Below are 21256 nucleotides of genomic sequence, written 5' to 3'. Positions count from 1 at the left end.
ATCATATTATTTTTTCCCATCAGGAGCCCCCATTTCCCTGTTTTTCATTAGATTAATTCCATGACCATAGAATCATAGAATCACCAGGTTGGAAAAGACCCACCAGATCATCGAGTCCAACCATTCCCATCAAACACTAAACCCTCAGCGCCTCATCCACCCGTGCCTTAAACCCCTCCAGGGAAGGTGATTCAACCCCCTCCCTGGGCAGCCTCTGCCAGGGACCAATGACACTTTCTGTGAAAATTTTTTTCCTGATGTTCAGCCTGACCCTCCCCTGGTGGAGCTTGAGGCCATTCCCTCTCGTCCTGTCCCCTGTCCCTTGGGAGAAGAGCCCAGCTCCTTCCTCTCCACAACCTCCTTTCAGGTAGTTATCGAGAACAATGAGGTCTCCCCTCAGCCTCCTCTTCTCCAGGCTAAACACCCCCAGCTCTCTCAGCCGTTCCTCATAAGGCTTGTTCTCCAGCCCCCTCACCAGCTTTGTTGCTCTTCTCTGGACTCGCTCCAGAGCCTCAACATCCTTCTTGTGGTGAGGGGCCCAGAACTGAAGCCAGGATTCGAGGAGTGGTCTCACCAGTGCCGAGTACAGAGGGACAATAACCTCCCTGGACCTACAGTGACGTCCTGTAGTGCATAACTCGACAGGAGCTGCAGCCCAGCTGCTAAACCAGCCTTTCTCCATCCCTGTCCCCATCCTGATTGCTCCAAGAGCTCCAAGACTTGGCTGGGCAGAGCAGAAGGTGGCATTTGCCTCTCCCTGCTCCCCTCAGCTGCAGTCAGGCAAATAAAAGATGAAAAATGGCTTTGCAGGTTTTTTTGTAGCAATTACCAACCCAGCGACAATAACCAAGGCAGATAAAAGCAGCGCACCCAGGCTCTGCCTGTACGTTCTTTTGAGCTGCAGCTTTCATCTGCCTCAGCAATGTGTCAGGACACGTTTGGCACAAATAAAAAAGTAAGTTGTTGTTTAACATTCTTGTGTATTACTGAGAAGTGGCAGTGATGCTTCCTGTAAAACATATCAGCAAGTGTGGCAAAGCTGTTTGATAATACAGGCCTTATTTAAAACAGCATTTAGATAGTAAAAGCAGTCATTTCCCTCCATCCCCACATACCAGCTTCCCATTAAAATTCCTTCTCATGCTCTTGCACAAAGACTAATTTTGGCAAGAGACTGACTTGCCCTAGATTTTTAAAAGAGTACTTGTTTTAAAACAAAGTCCTTCAGGGAAGGGAGAGAGCTGGGAGAAGGATTGCTTCCTCTCCCTGCCTGCCCGGTCCCACGGTGGCCCCAACACCCCCAGCCCATCACCCTCCAGCCCTGACACCTCCCAGCACATCATCCTTGGACCCATAAACCCTCAATCCTGTCTCCCCCCAGCCCATCACTCCCTTGACCCATCACCTTCCAGTCCCATCACGTCCCAGCCCTGAGATCCCTCGGTCCCGTCACCCCCCAGCCCATCACCCCCTGGTCCATCACCCAACCAACATCACCCACCATCTCCCAGCCCAGGTGGGTGCAGCATCCTCCTTCACTGAGGAGGGTACAGTCCTGCTGGAGTGGGGCACAGAGCAGGAAAAACAGGGGGAAGATTGAAAGGCTGCTGTTCGCCTTGACATTTACATGCCAAAAATAAAATTTCCAATGTTAAATGCTTTAAAAAAAATTTATGCCAATATTCAGGTATTACTTAAGGGACTCGATTCAGACTGAAAACTCTGAGTTTATAAGGCAGTTCTCACTACCATGAGAGCAGCTCTTCACAAAAACGATCTTTTGTTTCGGAGTTGCTTCCTCTCCTTCAGACGCTGGGCAAAAACGTCCCTTGACAGTGATAACTGAGCACAGCAAAAATCAGAAGAAAAATGACCTACAGGTGTCCAATGTAACGCCACAGAAAATAGGTACAGAGAGACCCACAGAGACAAATTAACAACTAAACCCCCACTTCAAGCAGATGGAGAAGGCTGACTTGACTGTTTGGATGCGATTCAATGAAAATGTTCTCTAGCCTTCCCTTTCTGCATGGGGAATAAATCTGCAAAGAAAAACATTTCTCTTTGCTGTTTGCTGGCAGGACTGATATCATACCAGCGATATCTAGCATTGCTACAGCCAGCTTTATATGCATTTCTTAATAAGTACACTGAGAAGCTTCTGTGGCTGGTTCTGGGATCATCAACAGAGTACTAAAATGAGGAGAGGTTAAATACCAGTGAATACCAGTCAATACCATTCCCCAGTAAATGGTTGCATAAGCAGTCACCCTTAATGCACGTATGCAAGGAAGCAGACCTGAAGTTTGGCTGTAACGCTCCCATCTCAAGCCAAAGTGCCCTGCAAGGGATGGCTCCATGGAGAGATGCTGCCCTTAAAACCTCGGTGGGAGCCCTGCCTATAGCGGGGATTAAAGCAGCCCCCACACGCTCAAACTGCCCCCATCGTCCTGCACCAGGCTCCGACAGCAAGAAGGGGCCAGAGCTGTAACCTCCCAGGGCTGGGTCCACGGCTACTGATCACAGAATCATAGAACCACTAGGTTAGAAAAGACCCACTGGATTATGGTGTCCAACCATTCCCATCAATCACTAACCCATGTCCCTTAGCACCTCGTCCACCCGTCCCTTAAACACCTCCAGGGAAGGTGACTCAACCCCCTCCCTGGGCAGCCTCTGCCAGTGCCCAATGACCCTTTCCGTGAAATATTTTTTCCTGATGCCCAGCCTGAACCTCCCCTGGCGGAGCTTGAGGCCATTCCCTCTCGTCCTGTCCCCTGTCCCTTGGGAGAAGAGCCCAGCTCCCTCCTCTCCACAACCTCCTTTCAGGTAGTTATAGAGAGCAATGAGGTGCCAGCAGAGAGGCTCCAGGTTGGCTTCACAGCCCCAGCACGTGGCCACGAACCTTTGCGGGTGGAGTTGGTCACCGGCTCTGCTCGGTGAAGCTCTCCTGCAACTGATACTGGAAAGGATGACTCAGCCCTAAGTATAGTTTTCTCTCTCCCCAAAATAGAGGCAAGCTCTGCCTGCGGCTCGCCTGGTTCGCGTGTCAGCTCGCCAACGACTGGAGGTGCGATGCAGGGTGGCAGCACAGGAGCTGCAGGCAGTGCAGCCTTGTCACCTGCTCAGGAAAAGCCACCAGCCACCCTGGAGTGGATTTGGAAGTAAACCTGTGAAAATCATTTTGAGTTCAATTTCCAGAATTGCATGAGCGCTTTACGTTTTTATAGGAACAAAAGCTTTCAGTTGGTGCTTTTCTTAATCAATTTATACTGACCGGGGAGCGCATGAACAGGATCATTTTACGCTGCATCTAAAAATACACCATCAACTACATACACACATACATGGGGGGTGTATAAATACACGCGTGCGTGTGTACCTAAAATGCTAAGATCCAACTGTAATGAATACTATTTTTTTCCATTTCGAGTGACACATTTGAAATTGCTGCTGCAATACCCAGCCCCACAGGGACAGACATTTTACAGCTTCAATCTGAGGCGGTTCCTACCACTCTCATATGGTAGGGGTTGAAGAAACATGTACTATAACCAGCACAAAGCCTCAGGAATTCACCGTGGTCGAGAGCACGTGGCAGTAAACCCAAGCCCCGTATGTAGAACATCCCTCTTCACCAAAGGTCCAGTATTCCAGTGACCAACCTGCTTTGATACAGCCCTTGCAGTAGGTACTGTAAATATTTTATGATTTCAAAGTTAGAAATTCCCAATATTTTGCTGTAAAGGGTGGGGAGGCAGAAAACACGATGCACTGGCAATGAGTAAATGGTGCTTCTGTATTTTGTACTTTGCCCAGCACATCGTGAAGCCCCCACACCCATAGGAGTCAAGAGCAGATCTAGAAGCACTGCTCAGTTCACATCGGTGGGAAATCTCCAGGAGAGAACAGAGGAGCCAGAGCTTCTTAGCTCCATTGTCCTTTCCATCAGCATCCAATGCTGAGAAGATAGGGGACTGCGTTTCAGGCTCTGCTTTGCCTTTACGATGGAATTGTTTAAATTATCAGAAGAATTCGACTCTTAGGCTAAGAGAAATTTAAGTTAAGTGGTAGCAGGGTCTCCCAAAGCAGACCCCGGGACTAGTTGGCCCATATTGCACTGACCAGGCTGCTGTCTCGCCTTCCCCACCACTGGGTTATGCCTAGTGGCAGCGAGCAAATACAAACCTCGGCCTTAATTACTGCATCATGACTAACCTCGCTGTCATCACCATCTGTAATTAAACGGCAGATTTAATATTTGAAGCTAAGCAGGTGACACGGCAGGAACAGAGGCTGCCAGGAGGAGCCTTGCTGGGGCGCGGTGTTTCCCAGCCAGAGTTCGCTTTCAGTAGCAGTCGCCAGCTCTTCTCCTTCACAGAATCATAGAATCACAGAATCACCAGGTTGGAAGAGACCCACCAGATCATTGAGTCCAACCATTCCCATCAATCACTAAACCGTGTCCCTCAGCACCTCGTCCACCCGTCCCTTAAACCCCTCCAGGGAAGGGGACTCAACCCCCTCCCTGGGCAGCCTGTTCCAGTGCCCAGTGACCCTTTCCGTGAAAGGATCCTTTCCTTTCCCCCAAGGCAGAGGTGGGAGAGGCTGAGCCTGTGGGGCAGCTGAGGGGGCCTGGACAGGCTGCAGCCCCCAGCCCTGGGGGGCTCTGGGTGGCGAAAGGATTTAGGAAGAACTCGTCACTTGGCTTTAGCCCAAATGAGGACAGCAGATTCATTTTACCATAGTAAAATGCAGTGAATTACTCATTTTCTACAGTTTCGCTCCATCTTCTGAGACACCCTCATCCCGCTCAGCATTGCCGAAGCAGTAGGTCCTTGGTTTGCCCCCGCGGGTGCCTCTCAAGCAGGATGAGCTGCACCTCACCTGCACCAGCAAGGGCACTTTCTCAGCACGAGGGACTGAGGGGTCCTGGGACACTGGGGCTGAACTAGGCTGTGCACCCCAAGAAATCCCCTGGGATGCTGGGTTTGATCTGGTCTGTGCATCTCCAGAAATCCCATGGGATGTCGGCACCCTCAGAAACGCCCAGCTGGGAGCTGCAGCTGCACACCCGCTGGGCCCGTGCTCCTTGAGAAGCTTTTGCTTTTCTTTCCTATTAATACTTTTAAGGGTATAAATATGCATATGAGATCACTCAAAATGAGTCATATTTCAGTGTCATCTAATTATTAGTTATATTATATGATATTTGCCAGCTCATATTGTAAATAGTTACTTTATATAACATATGGAGAAGTGTGTCAGGCTGCCAGTGGTTTTCAAGATCTCTGCTTTGAAAATCATTTGTGTGTGATGCTTGTTTTCATCGGCTCCAAACCTGTAAAGTTGTTAACACGTTTTAGCCAGTAAAATGAGGTGTAATGCAGATGCAGCTGTCAGGAAACTTTTTTAACTACCCTCTGTGCATGAAGTAGCTTGTTTCCCAAATACTTAATGCCTTTGCTAGCACTGGTGCTGTGATTTAAAGGAAAGTCAACAGCAGCAGCAGCAAAAAAACGTCCCTGTAATGCTTTTCAGTTTTATGCAGAAAGAATGCATCGGGGCTGGCACCGCTTCCATGGATCTTGCCATGGATCTGCCTGGACTCCGTCAGCTGTTGGCTCATCCTGAAGACTCCTGCTCTCTCACTGGATACAGTTTGTCATATAAAGACTTTGTAAAAATAGGTAGGTGCGACCTAGAGATGTGCGGTGGCAGGTACTGAGCAAGGAAGGTCGCTCCAAACCATTTAAGCAAGGGCACTGATGGCAGATTCCTCACCGCTGCGCACCATGCACCGTCACACACAGACAGCAGAGAGCAACTTAAATCTCTAGCAAGGCAGGAGAGCAGCGTTTTGGTTCCTCTTTGAGAAAGGACATGGGGTTTGTGGTAGGCAGCTGAATATTGCAGTCATCATCTGCCACTGCCCGGACACAGGTGGGCACCCACAGAACCACCACCCCTGCACCCATCACGGTAACGCACGTGGGTGCTGCAGGATGGACCAGATCTGGGCTCCCAGCCCTGGAGCTCAAATGCTGGACCTCCCCACTGCCTTCCCACCACTCAGATGGGTGGTTGCCAAGCCAGCCCCTCTGCCATCTGGTTGTGTTCTGCAGCGGCTCAGCCCAGCCTCAGCAGCAGCACAGAAGCACAGCCCAGATCCCAGTTCACTCCCACGGCTGGGCTCGATGGGAGCAAACCCCAGAGAAATGCACCAGTTACAGAACATGTGGCTCTGCCTGGATGGACACTTTTTGGGTCGGAGTGGGCTGGCGAGGGCTGTGGCACAAACCCCGTGCCCCCCATGCTGTGCCCACACCTCTGTGTGCAGGGCTCTCCCACTTGGCTGTGCTCACCAGCTGCTTCGAGGCAGCAGGAATTTATCCTTAGCCCCATGGAGAAGAAAGCAGCCTTGTTACAGGAGAGAACTATGCTCGGTGAGGAGACTTCGTCCCCTTTCATGCATGCGTTGTCAGAGGAAGCTGGCCAGCCCAGTGCTCTGCATTCCTCCCCGCCACGCTGGGCTCTGGCAGCCAGGACAACGACCGTGGGAGTGGGGAGGGAAAAAAAGGAAACTTGGGGGGGCTTTGGGGAAGCTGGACAGAGAGATGCACATCACGGATTTTATTTTGCAGAACTCGCACCGTGAGTTCAGACCTCAACGCACACAAGGCTCACACTGCACACCCTGCACACGCTGCCACCAGGAGAGAAGGGGCCGAGGAATGATGGGGATGCCCCAAACCATGTAAAAAGTCTGAATGAAAAGCACGAGCTGCTGCACCAGCACATGCATGTGCCCAGCACACACAGCGCGTCCAGCACGCAGGCAGCTCAGCCTCTCTGGAGGCTCAGAGGCTGTGACACACATGGTGCCTGCAGAATCCAGCACGTGACAGTGCACTGGCCAGCAGAAACAGGGACAGGACTTATCCTTCATCACCTCTGAGCCCAGACAAAGTTTATGCCCTCAAAACAAGGTGAAGATGTGCAGGGGAGGCTCTAGGGATGGCAGGGACACTGCAAGCATTCAAATAAGCTTTGCTGGGGCTGGCAAAGGCTTTCTGACTTGGCAAAGGGAAAGACCACAGTTGTTATTTCCCCTCAGACTTCTGGGTTTTTAAAACTAAAAGCAGTTCTGCTCCAGCCCAGTGCTGTAATTAGTCAATCCCTGGGAAAGTTGGGAGGCTGGGAGACAAGCGGCACATGCTCTGATGAGCTGCACTCAGCCTTTTCCTGGTGACTTGATGTCTCATGGCCTGCAGAGAGAGAGATGTATGCTATTATTTCAACCTTGTTTTAACTGATGATGAGAGGGAAGGGCATTCTGGAGGCTGCTGGCATTGATGTAAGTAACTTCAGAAAAACTTAGTGCTTGTCTTTGCTCATGTAATGACCCACGGTGCTTCATTAAGTCCCCCACGCATCTGGCATGTCAGGAGCTGGTTATTTGGGAACTGGGGCAGGCAGTCTCTCTGATCACCATTGCATCTGAGCCTCGGTACCTTTAGCATCCGCTTCTTCACCGAGCTCTCCCCTGAGCGAGGAGAACGCTGACACCAGAAGAGAAGGGGACGAGGAGTGATGGGGATGCCCCAAACCATGTAGAAAGTCTGCGGAGCAGCAAGTTACTGAATGAAAAGCACTAGCTGCTGCATCAGCTGGAACTATAAAAGCTACTTAACTGGGATATAAACTTTCTCCAACAAAGCTAATACATTTGTTTCAATGCCAAGTTACCATTAAGTGAACGTAGTCCAAAAATCACATTAGCACATCCTAACCAGCGAGCCCCGGGGATGCTGAGGGCAGCTGGAAAGAAGGGCTGCAAGTTCCAGCCCAGCCTACTTGAGCTGCAACCTCCCTGGTGCAAGGGTACAAGCTGGTAGTAGATGGACCAGGGTCACTATGTTGGAACAGCGACTAAGTCTCGTAGCCAGGAGCTTCAGGACTGGTGACACAAGGACTGATTTGTCCAGGCAGCACCAGCGGTTGTCCCCAAGCCCAGGGTGCAGACACTGCTCTCCATTTCCCCAACACCCACGGCACAAGTGGGCGCTCAAGGTAATGTCAACAGACACTGCGTAAGGTAATTGATTCTTTGGACAGATCTTTACCCAGCTTCTGGAAAATAAGCAGAGAGGGGAGCTGAGGATGAGAAGCGAGAGCTGCTGGCACACCCTGGGAGAGCTAAGAGAGGAGCAACCCCTTGCCCAGCACCTGCTGCTGCCTCTTTCGCTGCAGTCTGGCCCCTTCCTCTCCTCACCGCTTCCGCTCCCAGCACGATTCACCTTAGTGATAAACTCCACAGAGCTTTCAAATCAGTGATAATCTCTGCTGAAGTGTGTTCCCAGCTGGCAGTGCGATAGAGGAGCTGCATTATCTTCCCTGGCTGCACTTTCAGCTCAGGCAGCGAGGCGTGAACCGGTGGACGCCCCCCTCACCAGCGCTCCCCAGTTTCCCAGCCTCCCGTCAAAACCTCTTCCCAAACCCCGCTGCTGCCGCCGCTCCAGAGTTATATTTAGCCACTGGCTGTCATGCTCTCTATTAACTGTTTGGGTTAAAACGCTCAGTAAGATTTCAGCGCTAGGTTTACCGAATGTGGTTGGTACCTTTTGGATGGCCCATCGCTAGAAATGCTCACCCGTAGTGGCAGGCGCGTGCCCTCCTCTGTCCTGGAACAGCCCTGGCATGTTCATCCCTTGTGGGCTGGAGGCTGTGGTTCTTCGGGCTCGCTGTGGTGGGTGGTGCCTCCCCAGCTTGATAAGGAAAAAGAAAAAACCATGATCTTTCTTAGATGGCTTAGTATTGGATGGAAGAGCTCTGCACAGCTCAAAACCCACCTGGACAGTCCTGGAATTGGAGCTACTTTGTACGAGACACTAAAGAGATAAAGAACAGTTGCACAGGTGGAAGCCAGGGCTCCCTCTGCAGCTCCAAGACACGACATTTCTGCTGGATCTTTCCTTTCCACCACCATCACTGCAGGACCAGGTGCCTCTGGGACCCGCTACGGGGTGACAGAGCTGAAGTTATAGAATCACAGAATCATAGAATCACCAGGTTGGAAAAGACCCTACAGGATCATTCAGTCCAACCATTCCTATCAAATACTAAACCATGCCCCTCAGTGCCTCAGTCACAGGCATTTTGCCTTCAGTCCTCTCCCCATCAATGCTGCCCTGCCAGCAAAGCACAAACCTGGCTCCCCTCTCCTGCCAATGCAACAAACCAACAACAGCAGCATCGCTGGCTTCAGACTGTCCGGTTCACCCAAATCCCAAGCTGTGGCCCCCCACGGTGAGCCCTGCAGGACCCCACCGCCCCCAGGCTGCCTCCAGCCCCCCAGAAGGGCCTTGCCCCCCGCTGCAGGTCCCGCAGCCCCAGCTCATTGCGCTGCTGCTCCGACAGCAGCCAGCTGCACATGGAAAATGATTAATTGCTGAGCAAATGTCCTTCGCGCTTTGAACATTTAGCACTAACCTGGTACTCAGTGAGCATCAGGCAAAGCCAGAAATACAGAGAAAAAGGATTTCCTGTAAAACGCAGAGGTATGGCTGTCCCGCGGTCATGGTCATTGACTCCAAGGCTTGATTTTGAAAAGGTATATAAGCACTGATACATGTGTTCTCTCCATTTTCAAAGCCACTTCAAACACCACAGTGAAAAAAAAACCAAACTCAAAAAAACCCCCACCAAAACCTAAACATGAAACTAAAGGTATTTCTTTAGCATGGATTTAATTGAAGCACAGACGATCAAGTGCAATCCACTGCATTGCCAACCACTTAATTAGAAAAAGGACACTGCAGGAAATTATCACACCACATAATTTCAGTAAAAAGCTTTTCAATAAAAAGACTAAACGTATCTACAAGGAGTGAAGATATGAGCAGGTTATAATTACTATTGACCTCACCTCATCAGCAGTATTTAATTGATGTCAGGGTCTTTGTCTGCTTGTTCAAGTTAATCAGCATCCTTGGTCCTCCCAAGACCCCATTTGCAAACATTCTAAGGAAGCAGAAATCCTTCTGGTTTTTTTTTCTCTCTTTTCTTCAACACATTTGTCTGAAACGCTGGCATCTACAGCTCTGCCAGGGGCACTCACTGCCTGTGTTTTTAAAATAAAGCACTAAAATAGCTGCTCAGAGCCACCTCCTGCCACTTGTGCTTCCCAGCCACTTGCAGCATGTTCGGTTTTTCTGAAAATGTAATTTTACACTGTCGGGGGTGGCAGCTGCCAAGTAGGTGTCACTCCGGGCTTTTTCCACACCTGCACGTGCTGCCCTGGGCTGAAGCTTCTTCTCACCCAGTGGGTGCCAGGGCCCAGACCTGCTCAGCCTCAGCCGCATCAAACTGCATCATCATAACCCACCAGATCCTGCATCCCGGCTGAGGGCCGGCAGCTGACCTTGCTTTTAGAGCTAAGCACATATTGAAGGTTTATAAATACCCAGGAGCCGGGTATGCATATGCATGGGCTGTAGCAGCACTCCGAATGGAGGTGGGTTGGCTCCTGCGGGCTTTTCTGCTCCCTTGCAGGCATACATATTTATATTCGAGGGTTATTTTAAATATCAGATACTTTTTTTACCCTGCTGGCCATCGAGGAGCTGAACGCCCTATATAATGGGTGCTAAAGAGCAAATCAGTGCACAGACTTGTAAAAGAGCGATGCTACAGTTGAAGAAGCATGGATTTACGCTGTGCTCAAGCCCAGTTAGTTGGAAGCACATCAAGTGTATGAAAGCTCGTGTCCAGACTCCAGGCTGGAATAATCACGAAGTTTTTTTTTCAAATGCAACAGATTATCTCATTATACCAGAATCAAACAGAACCAGGAAACCTCCACTGGGACTGCTGTAGCTTTACTGTTAATAGAACAAAAGCCAAACACTAACAGTGAAAGATTGTCTCGTGGCCTTGAGCATCAGGCTCGGCTTTGATTAAATCCCCAGGCACAGGGGAGGGTGGTGGGTGGGAGCAGAACCACCAGACACTGGGTGCTGACTTGGCTTCCCCACATCCCTCAGGGACCCTTATCCAGGGGAAATTACAAAGCAGTTTCTCCTTTCATTGTTTTAAGCTGATTATCTCCATTAAAAAAAAAAAAGAGTAACTTAATTCTATATTTTAGCAAAGTTTCTTTCCCAAATGCATTCAGGAGAAAAATGCATCTTTTCAGAGGACCATAAACGCTTAGGAGAGATTTGCTGCAGGTGTTTGCCCTCTGCCCAGCGCCTTACAGCCTTCTATGTGTCCTGGGTTTTGTTTAGCTTTTTATTTATTAAATACTCAGGAAATATATGTCACAGTTGTAAAGGGCTGAAGTAAGGGAATGTCAAACAAGTTCTGTATCACATCCATGAGAGACAAATCCACTGTTGATTTAGGCAAGCCCCACTTAGCATAACTGATGTTTTTTTACTCTCTTCTGCTTAGAAAATCTCCTTTTGCCAACCTCCAGTCAGACCCAGTGAGAAGCAGCATCTCCACCAGGAATCCTCTGCACTGGAATTAAACCTCACCTGGGTGCTGGACTTCATCCACCACAAGCAGCCCCCAGTGCTCACTGGACTTGACTGAGAGTTGGTCCTGGCAGCTCCCTGGCTCTTCTCAAGCAATTCTATATCAGACCTCTGCTGCAACATAATCACGATGACTATTAGAGGCTTTCGTTATTTCCTAGAGGTAAGTATTTGGCTATAACCCACGTTTGAACCAGCCCTGCAGCCTCTCGATGGAGCTGAGGTTGCCCTCGACGGACAATCACATGTTATTTGTGAGCACACGGATGGGCTGTGAGCTGTGACTTGCACCCTGTACGTTGCACCAAAACTCCAGCACGAAATAAAACCCTATAGCGGGACACCATTTCTTCTATTTTTGTGTTTGCACAAGCTGCGCTTTCAGCCAAGGGCCACAAAAGCTAAAAATAAATAAAGAAAGAAACTATCAGAGACTGATTCTTCTGCCAGTGCTGGAGCACCAAGCATGACTGGTAGCACTGGGAAGGCTAGGAGCATGGAGAGCACTAGGAAAGCTGGGAGCAGCAGCGCTGCTGTTGGGAGCAGAGCAGCTCCTGCCCCGTTCTGCCTGCAGCAGGGAGCAGTTCACCCCCAGGACCTGACCCCACGCATCTGCTGGGCAAGCATCTCGACGCGAGCAGTCCCAGCAGTCCTTGGTGCCAGCCTTGAAGAGGAGGAGCAGCCCAGCTACGCAGCCATGGAACAAACTGGCTGTTCAGCAGCAGCCCTCCAGCTTGAGCAGCTGCTCCTCATCCCTTCGAAGCAGCCTCTTATCACCACTCCCTTCAGCCTTCCCCTCTTTTTCCAGCTCCGCTTGTCCCAGCATTTCTTTCCAAGCCTCATGGCATCAGGTTTGCACCCCTCTGGGCGCAGCACCCACGGCTGCGCTTTGGGCTCCGGCTGCACTTCAGCTAACATTTATTATTGCACAGCAGACAAGGGAAAATGTTACCCAAGGGATCCCACACTCCCACGGCTGCTTTTCCTGCAGTTAACACTGCATTTCTGGCTCCTGCTCAGTCCCCACGCTGTGGCAGCCTCAGCCCCCTCCTGCCGAGCTGCTGCCAGCCAGGGCTCGGGATTCTGTGCCAAAGCCTCACTTGGTCACGCTGAGCATCGCTGACAGCATGGGCTGGGTCTGCTTGCAGTCCAGACTCCATCCTTCCCTTCCAGCCCCTGGAAAAGGAGCACATGGAGGGAAAACAAAACTTTCAACTACTTTTATGCTCTTCTGGTTTGGCTGTGTGGGGCTGATCCCGTTTAAGCTTGGCTTCCTGCAGCCTCTCCAAAGAAGATCACACACAGGCTGCAGCCCCAGCCTGGCTGGAGAGGCTGGCAGAAAGCAGCTTTCTTGTAATTAAAAAAAAAAAAATCAAGCTGTGCAGGTTGTAATGAGCAAAAGGAGAAAAACCTGCCCCACTCCCCTGGCAGGGCCTGATGAGGTTTGTGTCCAGCTACAACGTGCCACTGGTGTCCAGCCGCGCTGGGGCAGGGGACATTTTTTCATTTCAGACATTGTTTACAGCAGGCTGAAGCAATTCCAAAGCCAGCAGGCTTTCCAAAGTTAATGTGGGAAAAAGAAACTGCTGTTGATTTAGAAAGTTGGTTTGTGCTTAAAGCCAGAAAGTGGATTTTTTTCTGCCAATTACACTTTTATCACAAGCCTGTCATTTATCTCACTATACTGTGACTTGGAGATGCGCTTGAGGCTCAGGTGCATCCCGACGTCCTGTACCCGGGACTGAGCCTTCTCTCACCATCTCTGACCCCCTGAAGCGTGGATGAAGGCTCCCAACTACCTCAGATATGGTAGGGGAATGGTGCCAGCCCAGGCCCCTGGCAGGGAGTGCTCCGGTCTTCCAGCTGTGCTCTCCTATTTTCACCTCATTGGACACACGGAAGAAATTGCTATGGGCCTGCACTGGGCTGTGCGGGAAGATGGATGGAGCGGAGCCTGAGATGTGGCACCAGCAGTTTCCCAAGGGATATTTTCATTTTCCATAGGGCTAGGGCACATAGGAAAAGTCAAACAAGATTAGATGGGATTGTACACTGAAGGTACAGATAGGAAGCTAGTGGTGAACGCCTTTGTCCTTTGAGAACTGGATTTCTTAAGCCTTCATCCATGAAGGCTGGTCCAAAAAGTGGAATTTCAGACTAACCATCCCTGTTAGTGCAGTCCTGGACCTTAGATGCCCCTTCACCACCCCAAGGCCAGGTCACATTCCCCAGGGGCAGAGTGCCACAGGGTTTTCTCTGTGGTTCCCAGTTGGGGAACTTCCCATCAGCCCTATAGAAGCAGAGTGAGATGTTCTCTCTTGCCTGAGAAGGCTGCATGTCCATTTGAATCACAGCATCACTGTGCAAGCCCTCCAAAGTGCTGCACCCTTTCTGAAGGATGCTCTGCTCACCCAACGTGTCAGCAGAAGCCAGCGCAGGGGAGCACCAGGAGATGAGCAGGGGCTGTAGACATCAGCTGCCGTGGTAGCAGAACACAGAACGACTCAAGTGCATTGGGTTAACATGATCCAACCAGAAAGGGAAGGGATAGAAAAGGTGCATCCAGATGACAGGGGAGCGCCAAAATTAAAAGCGCTTCTATATTCCTCGCATAGCAAGAGCATAACCCTGCCATCACACGAGGCACACTGAACACTGCCATTCGGGACTGGAGCAAAACAAGGTGGGTGTGAAGAGGCTAAGAAAGGAGTCGTGATGTTTTGGTAAAATGTAAATTAGAGCTCTAGCAATGTGCTCGGCAAACAGAGATCTGGATGTGAAAGCAAACACGTTCGGATGGAAGCAGGGTAAATGAAAATGTCTTCTAATAACCCCAGCAGTTTAAAGGAGGAGCGCTCTGGAATTAGTCAGTTAAAATGTGTCAGTAACAAGAAGTCACATTAAAATCATGAAGTGTTTTATGTTTAGAAAGATGATGTATTTCTCCTTTTGAGCTTAACAATGTCCTAATCCCACTAGAAAAACAATGGTCTGTTAATGTGAGCTCCCAAATAATAGATCACAGGTCAATTTAGAAATACACTAGAAAGCATCATTTAGCACTGAAGGTCTTTATTCCCTTTAGGTACAGTGATGCATTAGTTGCATCCCAGCTTCCTAGGCAGTGCAAGTTTCTGGGTGTCTCTGCCCACCATGAACAAACAGGCTGCTTAGGCTTATTGTTTGTAACGGGCCCGTGTCTTGCAGAGCTTGCTGATCTCTGTCTTTGCAATGTGTGATCTGAAAGGACAACATGTATTTTGCAAGTGCCACTTGTACACCTGTACTTCACAGAAATGTGAGGAGCAGGTCAGGTGCCACACTAGGCAGGTTAAGGCAGCGTTATTTCTTCACCAAAGGATTGACAGCGAACAATATCTTTCACTGTAATATGGTGTTGGTCTCATCCTGACCCAGATTCTAGCTGTGTTTAGTGAAACACATTTGTTTTCCTTCCAGATCCACTGTAGATAGTGCTTATTTAGGTATCGTGGTACTGGTGATTTAATACAACCCGCAAGACAAGCTACCTCACTGCCTTTGAACAGGGGAAGTACAGGTAGAGATGTTGAATGCCACTAAACAGGTCCTTGCAAACAGAGGTAATTGCCATGAAACCTGTTTTAAGAGATTTATCTCCTTTATGGGAACTACAAACACATGCAGTGCCTGTGAACAAATTCCTGCTGGACTTGGGTGTTTCATAGAATCATAGAATCACCAGGTTGAAAAAGACCCATTGGATCATCGAGTCCAACCATTCCCATCAATCACTAACCCATGTCCCTCAGCGCCTCGTCCACCCGTCCCTTAAACCCCTCCAGGGAAGGGGACTCAACCCCCTCCCTGGGCAGCCTCTGCCAGTGCCCAATGACCCTTTCCATGAAAAATTTTTTCCTAATGTTCAGCCTGAACCTCCCTTGGTAGAGCTTGAGGCCATTCCCTCTCGTCCTGCCCCCTGTCACTTGGGAGAAGAGGCCAGCACCCCTCCCTGAGCAGCCCCAAGGCACCTTGTGCTCCCCACTGCTGCCAACATCCACCCACTGCTTACGGAACGGCTGCGAGGGACAAGCCCCAGGCAGAGCGGGCCAGGAGGTCTGAAGGACGGGCCACAGCGGAGGTGAGTTTGTTACCAGCACAAGCCTGGTAACAATTCCATCCTGGAGGTGAGCATCGGCACCACAGCTTGGCTGATGGACACGGTTGGGTTTGTGCTGGGCAGAGCAGCCTGGCTCCTGAGGGGTTAGCCAGGCACCAGCACGGATATTCAGCAACAGGCGTGAAGAACAAGAAGGGGATAATTGCAAATAATAGTTCGCTTTTCTGCAAAGCAGCCTTTCTCTTCCTCTGCAGATCCATGGAAGGATAGACCCCAGAGCCACAGGCATCTCCATGGTTACTGCTCAGCGCAGGCTCCCGCAGGGTGCTCAGGCAGCACTGGCATCTCCTCTGAGCCCAGGGAGCCAGGCAGGATCGGGAGGGAAGACACAGAAGGATGGGGTTGCAGTTGACAACGGGCTCCCTTGCAGAGCCACTTCGGGGTCGCATCCTGGTCTCAGTGCGCAGGAAGGCTCAGCACAAACTGAGATGTATGAGGGCAGAGGCTGCTTTGGTGCTGGCATCACACCAGGTCATGGTGATGGGTAACACACCCAACTCTGTCCTGCCCCACAGCCTCTCTGGTACGCTCTGTTAGCAATTACTGCAGGCTCATTCATGCCTATTTTTAAGTTGGTGATATTGTCTCTGCACTGGCTAAATATATAAGTCCTGTAGCGAGTGGTGAGTAACGTTTGGCGAAGAGCCATGGCAAAGCAGCATGTGGCTGGGCTTTAAGAAAGCTGCAAACGTGGTGCGGTGGGGTGGAAGCAGATGAGATAAAAATTACTGAACAGCCACAGTGTTGCTTGTCACATCCTGGAAAGACATGTGAGATAAAGGGCAGTGCTCATGGGTTATCTGGCGGTGCAGCACAGCCCATGATGAGGAAGATGCGCTCAGCAGCCTGTGCGGGAGCAGGTCTGGAGCAACGTCTGTCTCCACAAGGGCAGCACATGGGAGATGCTGGTGCAGGTGGGTCCACAAGACCCTTTGCATTTGCAAGGAGGTCCCACGATCTGGTCCCAGGCCGGGGTGTTTGGCATCGTGCTGCAGGCTGCATGGTGCTGAGCTTGTCAGCTGCCATCTCCCCACGACCCTGCACGCTCCACAGGAGCTGAGCCATCCTGCTCAGCCCTGTCTGCACCTTGATCACTCTGCTCCCCAGGCAACTGGTGGGTGACACACCGGGTCCCATTGGATCCCCACGCGAGCCTCAGCTATGCCACACTGCTCACAAAACCTAACCCACCTCTACAGACTGTTTGCCAGACAATTAACATACTCCTGCAGCCCTAATTATGTCCTCCATCTCCCAACACCAAAGCCAAAATGGGCAGCACGGTCAGGCTGCAGGTAAGGGGAGGTCAGACTGTGGTTAGGGGAGGTCAGGCTGCAGACAGAGGGGTCAGACTGCAGGTAGAGAGGTCAGGATGCAGGTAGAGAGGTCAGGCTGCAGGTAGGGAGGTCAGGCTGCAGGTAGAGAGGTCAGGCTGCAGGTAGAGAGGTCAGGCTGCAGGTAGGGAGGTCAGGATGCAGGTAGAGAGGTCAGGCTGCAGGTAGGGAGGTCAGGCTACAGGTAAGGGGGGTCAGGCTGCAGGTAAGGGGGGGTCAGGCTGCAGGTAGGGGGGGTCAGGCTGCAGACAGAGGGGTCAGACTGCAGGTAGAGAGGTCAGGCTACAGGTAAGGGGGGTCAGGCTGCAGGTAGGGGGGGTCAGGCTGCAGACAGAGGGGTCAGACTGCAGGTAGAGAGGTCAGGATGCAGGCAGGGGGGGTCAGGCTGCATTTAGAGGGGGTCAGACTGCAGATAGAGGGGTCAGGCTGCAGGTAGGGGGGGTCAGGCTGCAGATAGAGGGGTCAGGCTGCAGATAGAGGGGTCAGGCTGCAGGTAGGGGGGGTCAGGCTGCAAACAGAGGGGATGAGGCTGCAGGCTGCTCTCACCACGCTGCAAGCACCAGTAGATGGCGGCAGAGGAGCCTGCTGGGTCCCTCCCGGCTGAAACACACGGAGAGAAAGAAGGTTCAGCCTGGAAGGGGGGAGGATTGGAGGGGACAAGCGGCAGCGTGGCTGGGAGGTGGACAGATTCAAGGCTCATGAAATGCCACCAGGTACTGGGAGGGAGGGGAGAAGGAGCTGATTCAGGCCATGATAGCTTGGGTTGCTGGAAAACTGCTGCAGCACTACATCTGAATCATAGAATCATGGAATCAGAAATCATAGAATAATTTGTGTTGGAAGGGACCTTAAAGCCCATCCAGTTCCAACCAACTGCCATGGGCAGGGACACCTCCCACTGGATCAGGCTGCTCAAGCCCCGTCCAACCTGGCCTTGAACCCCTCCAGGGATGGGGCGGCCACAACTTCCCTGGGCAACCTGTGCTACTGCCTCATCACCCTCATCATGAAGAATTTCTTCCTAATCTCTAAGCAAATCTTCCCCCTTCCAATTTAAAGCCATCCCCCCTTGTCTTATCACTCCATGGCCTCGTAAAAAGTCCCTCCACAGCTTTTCTGGAGCCCCTTCAGATACTGTGTGGCTGCTCTAAGGTCTCCCTGGAGCCTTCTCTTCTCCAGGCTGAACAACCCCAACTCTCTCAGCCTGTCCTCATAGCAGAGGTGCTCCAGCCCTCTGCTGGTCTGGGGGCAGAGAAGGGGATCTGTGAAGTCTTTTTGCCTCCTTGGGTTTCAATGTGAGAAGTCTTTTTGACCAATTGCTCCATATCTTGATGATTTGTTTATGATTCAAGTGTGATTTCTCTGTGGTGACATTAAAACACCATCCTGACCAAGGACATGATTCATTACATCTTGCACAAGGTGGAGCAATGTTGATCCAAGGCATTTGCCTCCTCTCTACGATAAATAGTGTATGACACTGTTCTGTAATTTTCAATAACTGTTGGTTAATTATTCCTATGATGTCTCAGGTATTCTGGTTTGCATTTCACAGGCTCTGCTCGCTCTAGACTTACAGTCTGCATCCAAGGAATCCAGACCCAGAAGAAATCACTGTAATTTTCCAATATGACCTTTCCATACTATAAACTGCAGCACTCCCCCAGCCACATTCCTGCCTGTCTGCAGCATCGCATGTAGGAGACAACTATCTTGTTTTAAAAAAACCCACTAGGGGTAGGAGGTTCCTTCCAGTTTTCACAAAACTCTTCCAAATCCTGGTTATCCTGGCTCTTCACATTTGCCCTGCTCTGCTTCCATGTGCAGTCACTGGATTTGAAAACACATCTGTCCGCTAGGCTAGAGACCTAAAAATGGCACACTTTTGTTCTCCATGTATGCCTTCATAAGCTGTAATCAAATTACTGTAATTACTTCTTGGTTAAACTAAACAGGTTAAGATCTTCAGTGCTGAACATTAAGACTGGGTCTTCATTTTTGATTCAACTTCTAGCTCTGAATGAAGGGCAGCAGGTGGTTTTGTGGGGTCTTGTTTTCATTTTTAAATATAACTGGATCTAAAACCGATTGCACACCCAACCTAAATTTGGGAAAGGCAGAGATGTATAAAATAAACACGTATACACTCATTGTATGGCAGCGCTGAAAATACTCAGCAGGCTGTCTGTAGGCTGTTAGCACTGACCTGCCAGAGAGCATCCTGCCAGTTACCCACATCATCAAGAGTCCATTCAAATGATATCACTGAATATAATGCAGCTTCTTGTGCTGTGCACTGTTGCCTTGGAGATATTTTTCATACAGCAGTAGGTATGAGGATTCCTTTGTGCCCAGGTAAGTCATTAAAAGCAGCGTATTTTTCTTCACGTGTTGCCATTTGCAGCATTTGGACCCTTTGAGGATGTCCATCGCGGGCAGCACAGCAGCCAGGCTCTGTGCCAGTGGCCTAGGAGAGGAGCACGAGGGAAAGGCTGATGTGGAAAGGATGAGGAAACAAGGTACAGGTCACATTGTGTGTGAGGTGCCCAACACCTCTCTCCAGCAGTTCTGTGGTGCTTTTGGGTAGGAAACAGAAATTATTTGAGACAAAGCACGTGGATATAATTACTGGTCATCTATTGAGCTGCTCTGGAGCCTAGAGGAGAAGGTGCTATTGAGCGTGAGTTGCTGCTGGAGCAGGGCTCTGCGCCTGGACCCAGCTCTGTGTGTAGCCACCCATGGGCTGGGAGTTCGGAAACAGCGAAGCACCAGCACTGTTTCCTCTTCCCAGCCAGCAGGAGCAAGCAGTCCCCAGCCCCAGCATTGTTGCCAGCCTCGTGGGGAGCCTGAATAAGTCAGGGAGAGTCCAAGCCACAAGGTGTTTCAGTGGCTGCTCTGATCTCCAGGTCACAGTAAGGAGTAGTGGCTGCTCCCACCGTGCTGCGAAGCAAAAACTCGCTTGAGGGGTCTTCCTGTGCATGCACACCATGCTCTGCTCCACCAAGACCCCAGATGAGGTCTCCCTGTCTCCAGTCCAGCAGCTCAGAACCATCCAGCTGCAAATGCAGGGAGCTGCGATGTTTGGAGTTCCGGCTCTCTGTTTGCACTGTACACGACTATCTAGACAAGTCTGACTCCCTGTTAAATGACAACCCCTCCTCCTTAATGCACAGCAACTCCAATCGTTACGTTTAAAAATGATGAGTGCAGCAGCCTGACAAATATTTGTTGGTTTGAGAAGCAAGGAGGGAGAGTCAGACCTGGCAGGCAGTGCTTGCAAACCCCCTGGTTCACACTGACAGAGGAGGTTGAGGAAGGATTGCTCTTTCTTCCTCCCCAGCCCTGCCTTCAAGCTGGTCTCCAATGACTAACAGCATGTGCAGAGCTTAGCTGGGTGCAGGTCACGGTGCTCCCTGAGCCAGCATCCAAGGCTGAAGGTGATAAGAACATGGGTACAGGCAGTGAGGTGGAATGTTGAACTTTCACGCTAGATATACAGTTATTGCAGGATTTGTATTCTGTGGTTATGCAGAGTTTGAGCCACTGGGTGAGGAAGCTGGGCAGTGTTGCACTCTGCCTCCAGCAAAGTCTGCAGCTGACTGCTGTCACAACCTGAAAATTCTCTCTCCTATACTCACATAAATACTCCAACTAACAGCTCAGCTAAAAAAATATACCCTTTATTCACATAACTGGTGGCTGTGATCAGCCACTAGACCTGTTAGGAGAGAGGTTCCAGTTCAGGAGGTGTTCAGAGACGGGGTTACAGTCTTGCCTGGCTGGGGGTGATGAAGAAGAGTTGCTTTTAAAGCTGGTGATGGCTCATGTACATGAGAAGAAATTGTGGTCCCACAACACAACTGAGGCCAAATCTGTTAATGAGTTAAAAACCAAACAGTGGCAAACATACCAATAAGGTGGCATTAGGCCATAATCCCCAGCGCTTGAAATTCTCCCAGGACTCAATATTTTTACTCAGTGGAAGCCAATGGAACAGCAACATTTTCTACCAGCTGCTGACCAAGTCCTTGAATTCTTCGCACTTTGTCCTCATTGTTGGGATATGGTTGAACCGGGGCCAAAATGACCAATTCCTGTCAAATTCACTGTTCTTCATAGCACAGACCAAGGGATGCTTGAAAAGCAGCAGCAGTGCTTGTGTGAATGAGACAATACTCTGTGTGCGTCTCTCCTTCCAAGAGCATTCACTTGCATGATGGGAA

At 50.4% G+C, this 21256-nt stretch overlaps 1 long non-coding RNA gene across 4 annotated transcripts in view; it reads right to left on the bottom strand.

Annotated features, from left to right (window-relative positions):
• LOC138724914 (uncharacterized) overlaps positions 1-21256 on the bottom strand; it is a 50752-nt gene that overhangs the window by 6082 nt on the left and 23414 nt on the right. For 2 of the 4 annotated variants that reach the window (XR_011338126.1, XR_011338125.1), the window contains exon 4: positions 8654-8768. This is a non-coding gene — a long non-coding RNA (uncharacterized lncRNA). Of the gene's footprint in view, positions 1-5039; positions 5342-6352; positions 7269-8653; positions 8769-21256 lie in introns of those variants that run through there. The other 2 variants (XR_011338124.1, XR_011338123.1) reach the window with 2 other exon arrangements.

Source organism: Phaenicophaeus curvirostris, chromosome 10 (assembly GCF_032191515.1).
Source record: "Phaenicophaeus curvirostris isolate KB17595 chromosome 10, BPBGC_Pcur_1.0, whole genome shotgun sequence".
NCBI lineage: Eukaryota > Metazoa > Chordata > Aves > Cuculiformes > Cuculidae > Phaenicophaeus > Phaenicophaeus curvirostris.
This window is presented reverse-complemented; position numbering and strand designations above follow the sequence as displayed.